We start from the raw sequence: 6,222 nt of genomic DNA, 5'->3' as shown, positions 1-6,222 counted from the left end.
TATTAATATTACATTATTACCAAATGTGAATTCGAATATATAATTAAAAATGAAAAGGTAAATAACAAAATTAAAAAAATGTTTTTCAAAAGTATCTGTGGATTTTTTAATTTTATCTAAAATGTACAAATAATTTAGTTAAAGTTCAAACTTGGCTTAGCTTTAAAAGCGTGTTTCATGCTTTTAATTGTTATTTTTATAATTTTCGAGAATGTTTATTTTATTTTAATCGATTTTAAACCTGAACATAATTGGCATTGTCTGAAAATGTACAATTAATGTATATAATTAAAATTAAAAATCAAAAAATACAATAAAAATGATAACTAAACATTTTGAAACTACATGTTCTTCAATTTTTATTGTACCGTTGGAATAATGAGAACTTTTTATCGTACCAGCTCAAACTCCGTATCGTGTGGCGTAATGCATGCGATTTGTTTTGAAATGATTTCACCGTTTTATTGTGGTGCAACACTTCCAGCAGAGGTGAGGTCTGGTTGTGGATCCGCTGGCCACCAGAGTAGCTGTTGTGTTATTGGTTCCGGACGGCTCACCCAGGTGGGATGCTCCCTCGCATCAGAAAGTGAACAGGTGCTGTCCAAAAGTGACATGCAGATCAAAGCTCACCACTGCTTGAAATACTCAGCGCCCCAGCTGAAGCCTGTACAAACACACCACTTATAACACAGTCTTACATTCATCTGGGAATGCGATATACATATATATATATATATATAAGCATATATATATATATATATATATATATATATAAAATTTAAGCATTAATTTTTCATTTTATTACTCTCATAAATGTTATATCTTGTCTGTAGCTGTATTAGACATTTTTTTAAATGACTTATTAAAATATAAAATTTGCTAAATATAATTTTAAAATGAACATCAAACAGTAACACTTAAATTAGCATATTTTAAGTGAGTTTAAACTACTAAAACATCATAATATTACGTAAATATTTCATTTGCATATTAAAACTAATATATTATAATATATAATTATATGTTATAATTTATATATAATTTATATATAAATATGAAATTGCTTTTATTTTCAAAAGTTTTTTCAATATTTAGTTTTTTCACTTATTCAATTTATTATTATTATCATTGTTAAACATTTAAATAAAAATCATTTAGATATGTTTTTAAGAATGTTCAAGCTTGCCCTTTCATAGATAACGATCATTGCTTTCTACTATTTATTTAAATTTATTAATAATAATAATAAATATATATATATATATATATATATATATATATATATATATATATATATATATATATATATATATATATATATATATATTATCTATGTTTGCTTTTTCATTAGTGGTCTGATTTTATACCAGCTTATTTTCCTCCAAACACTGGCAAATTTGCTGGTGATTGAAAGTAAATCCAACATTATAAATATTACAATTTTTCGTGAATGTGTCTTTGAGGAGCTTTATATAAAGTTTCTGAAAACATGAAACAACAAAGTCCAAAAAGCATTTTCTTTGCAGCAATTCTGGGCCGTGGTTGACCTGTGATCACACTGGAATAAGCGTTCGATAATTTCGGACTGATGTTAAACCGATGCCGCCCCACCTCGTAGCTCCGCTAATGAACTTTTTATTTTGCTAGCTAACGCCAGAATCAGTGCTAGCGAAAGCAGCTACAGGAAATGAGGCCATAGTCGTGCGATCTCAAGCGCTGTACTTCATTACTTCCACAGCACTAACCTCATGTTTTCCATTAATCATTAGAATCGCTTTAGAAAGTATCGAGAATGCCATTTCATGTCGGCACTTTGCTTTCCTGGAATCAGCATTTCTGCTGTTTCCTTTTAACTTTCCCCAAAACATTTAACCGCGTTTCCTAGACTGACAGATTATTTTCTTTATTATTTAGTCTGCTGTGTATAATATGAGCTGATATGAATTTGTAGGCCTAACTGAGAAGGCTAATTCCGCTAAGTTGGTTCCTGGATTTTCAAATGATTTTTATAATGGAGGTTTTTGGAAAACATGACTCATAGTGACTTTTGTGTTTTGCTGAACAAAATAAATGCAGTAAAATATGAATCTGTATGCATTGCATACACAAATAGCTAACAAGTTGGTTACAGAAGGACCACACCAAATGATTGGCGTTTATGCAATTTGTCGGGCACTTTAAATAGCTTACCCAATTTTGCTGGTTTTACGATGGTTTTTATTTAACAATGGTTTGTTTCTTGTTTGACTCTCATTCCTGACGTGCACCTATCTACATCTATTGGCGAGCATGTGATGTACCACATTTCCTCCAGTTCTGACAAAGAAAACAAACTCAATTTTAGATTGCATTTATATGCATTTAATGAAAATTTTACTGTAATATGTTTTAAGAATAGCAAGTATAGCACCTAAAAATTTTATTTTAAATTATATTATTTGTGTAATAAGTAAAGTATATTATAGACAAGGTTTTTTAAGCCTTAATTCACTCTGTTTTTCATATGGGGTCAGTGTGCTTTATTGGTAGAGTGGATCTGTTTCTAAAGGTTTTCTCCATTAATGAGTTTTTGATGAGCGCCATTCAGAGACAATTCATCTTAAAGGGGAGTGATGGCGTGGCTGATGGATTGATGAATGTCCGACCCTTGTGTAAACAGCCTATGAGCACATATATGTGTGGGACGCGACCCCGGGCCCCCACACATCGCACAGGGGCTATATCTGTGAGCCTGTGCTGGACGGCCCTGAGGTAGGATGATAGATGAAGACGTATGAGTGCAGATAGACCATCAGCATTATCGGTAGAAGTCTATCTGACGCAATGCTGTAATCAATCCCGTCCTCCACTCCCCGTCTCTCCGGCTCCTGAGTTACGAACCCAGCGTACCGGCTCGGCATGCTTTCATTTCAAACCTGCTTTCTCTGAGCTGAAGTGAACTCACCACAGGCGAGGAACCTAAGCCAACGGCTCCAAAGAAGACTCTCTGGACATCTTTTGATAATTATGTTGTTTTGCTGCTTTTCTTCTCGTCTTCACGCCGATGTGATGTGCTCGAGGCCGCCAGACGCCGCTCTCTCTCAACTTCTGCCAGCACGTCTTGTTGAGATGAGCTAATTGGTTAACGGGACACCAGAAAGCAATGGCCGCCCGTCAATGTGGAAGACACATGTTGAGTACGACCGAGCCAGAGCTCAGGGGAAGCCAAGCCACCTTCGTGAAAACTCGTGGAAAACAGTTACATTCAGGGGTAAAACATCCAGATAAACGGGATAATAATTGAAGCCTTTGAAAGCTTGAGACCTAGTCCTCTCTTAACGTTAGCCAAAGGCCAAAGACTTAAACAATGACAACATCTGCAGGCTTTGAGAAATGGTTTTATCGCGCTCGCTTGACTTCACGATAAATCATCATGTTGCCAGACTCCATTTACGATTGATGGGTGAAAAAGCGATCACGATTATGATGTGCTGCTCCAATTAGTCGTCTGTTAAACCGAACGGTTCTCTATCAGATTTGATGCGGCTACCAGTTAACCTGCTAAGCCATGTCAAAGCAACTGATTGGAGCCATTTCGGGAGAGATATGTTGTTTTAGATGCTGGTATGGTATGTTTCCCATCAGACTATGTAACTAGCTCATGAGCAAAACTATAAATTGAGTGATGTACAATTTATTACCCCTTCCCAGTTATTTCTTAAATAATATTTATTTGAAAGCATAAAAGAAAAAGATGTCAGGGTGGTACAACTGTCATGACATTATAAAATGTCATTGAGACATTTAACACAAAAATCTTTTGTCATTATTTATTAGAGGCAGAAATATAACAAATAATTAGATTTGGAGAAGTTGCACCACATGACATTTTGACAATCAACAGCTAACCACTTGTCTATCTATTTACCATGTAGGTATACACAAAGCCTAAGGAAAGTGTTATTACTCTTACTCCAAGTAAGTTACCCGCAGATGACATTTTTAGAGTCACTTACTTTAAACTATTAGAAGAATAGTTTTCAAAAACACATGATATAAACATGAATGCAAAAACCGCGTAGCTTAAAGCTCATAACTAGATTTCAATGAATTCTTGCTTCATTGCATTCTTGCTATGCGGGTTTATTAGCTGGCCTCTTAACTGGCTTTGATTACTAAACAAAATGCTAAAACCTTCCTTGAATGTTGACCAACATTTTACATCACAATCATTTTTAGTAAACAACAAGTTCTTCGCACCAGCGGGGCTGTTTCAGAGTTTCAAATAGTTAAACAGAAAAGTACGAGATGATGAATGAATTGACGGCTTCATACCGTGTTGGAGCTTTTACCAATTACTAGGCAGTTTCAGGACACTTGGCAGGGTTGTATCTACACTGTCAAACATGTTGCTGAACAGACGCAAAGCGAGCTCCTGTTCATGCTGCGCCGTGGCATCCAACATCTGGCGGTTCTGATGGCAGATAAAGAGGAATAAGTGTTAGTGCAAGATCAGCACTAATGGAAGTATAGGAAAAGTCTTACCTGGAGGCCCTCGACAGCTCTTTTTCTCAAAGAACCGCCTCGGATCTGGTTAAAGCTCAGATATTTTGCATGTTTCCCCTACCGCCACTTAAAAAAAAATGAGTTGGTTACAGAAGCCAAAGCCGTTTTCCTTCTCCTACAGCAGAAGCGCATACGCAGCTCACAATGAGGCTTTTGGAGATCCACACAGAACATGGCAACTTTATAGCAAGATGGAAAAAAAGAAGCTTCTGGACACCAATTGGGTAAAATAAAATTAGCCCAAGTTTTGCAGCTAATTAGTTACATATGGGAGGCTGCTTGAAAAAGTAGGTTGTGGGAGAGGAACTTGAAAAGGTGATGACATTTCCAACATCTTGCAGCATTTTTGTGGTGTGGGAAACTTACTGCAAACAATTCCTGCCTGACGCGCGCAATGTTGCGGCAAACTCTTCCAGCAGAAATTCCACGCAATTGCAAAAGAATAAAGGCAGGATGGGCTCTAGGCTAATAAGCTGCTTTCTGTGATTGATTGCTCGGATCCTAATATTTAGAGGGGGTAGAGCCTTACGATAATTATGTTCAAATTTCTGTGACAGCGGTCCGGCCTTTCCTGCTATCTTTCTGAAATGCACTTCCAGATTTATTTAGATGGTTTTCCTTTTAATGATGTAAATGTTCTTTATTAAGCAGCTTTATCGTGGTTTATGCTCAAGCGCTTCCAAAAATGTGCACACAGAGAAGATTTTTTGTGTGGAATCATAACTCTAGAATCAAAACAGGTCTTACTTTAATTTTAGTCAGACTGTTGGGAACTGGTGATTTCTAATGTTATAATATTTCAATGCAAACTAACAAAGTGATGACTTGAAATTTGCCATACGGGTTCTGCATATTCCAAATTTTAAAAACTGGTTTGAATGACAGGAAGATAAATTAAGTGAACTACTACTCAATCCGATGCAAACTTTGCAACAAAACATAATCGACCGTTATTAATTCTGCCTAATTATGCATATGTATTCCTGGGTGTAGTTGTTCAATGTTGAAAAACAGCATCATTATCAAAACTTAAATCTATATTTGACAAATGCACTAGGAAACGATCACCATAACTAAATTAAATAAAACTGTCGCTTATCTAATTTATGGATAAAATTGAGCATTCTAGAAATTGAGCTTTTTTTTTTTACTATTTTCCATAAAAGTTAATCATTAAAGGTTTAAGGAATAAGAAATTTAATTTTTCTGGAAGAAATCTTTTACTAAGGCTAATTTGTTAATACGGTAAAATACCGTGAAAATAATAATATTGTGAAATATAATTATAATTAAAAATGTATTTATTCGAAATTGAGATGCATATTTTACTGAATTCTTTGACTTCATCCTTGCTTAATAAAAGTATAAAAGTATGTTTAGGAAATAATTTGCAGAATTATATGTCACATCTGTTACTGTATATGTTCACTTAGGAAGAGAATACACCAGAGTTTGCACATTTGGGTGCCAACAAAAATTATATTTTCATTTTACAATCATTTTATGTGTCAGAGTGAATCAGAATGCCCATCACGGAAAAAAAGAACTTTGTGTCCACCAGAAACTGATTTGATATGAAATCATACCATCTCCGAAAAATATTTGGCTACAATTATTTTCCTCACGTTAATAGCGTTAGCTTTGACTCTCCAAGCCGTCTGAAACTGAATCAATCCA

At 35.0% G+C, this 6,222-nt stretch overlaps 1 pseudogene; it reads left to right on the top strand.

The window, feature by feature from the left end:
* Positions 1-2,760, top strand: part of LOC122327231 — an 8,111-nt pseudogene extending 5,351 nt beyond the window's left edge.
* The last annotated feature ends 3,462 nt before the right edge of the window (positions 2,761-6,222 follow it).

The sequence above is a fragment of the Puntigrus tetrazona genome, chromosome 22 (assembly GCF_018831695.1).
Source record: "Puntigrus tetrazona isolate hp1 chromosome 22, ASM1883169v1, whole genome shotgun sequence".
Lineage (NCBI taxonomy): Eukaryota > Metazoa > Chordata > Actinopteri > Cypriniformes > Cyprinidae > Puntigrus > Puntigrus tetrazona.
The sequence above is the reverse complement of the archived record's forward strand: the minus strand, read 5'-3'. Positions and strand labels throughout refer to the sequence as shown.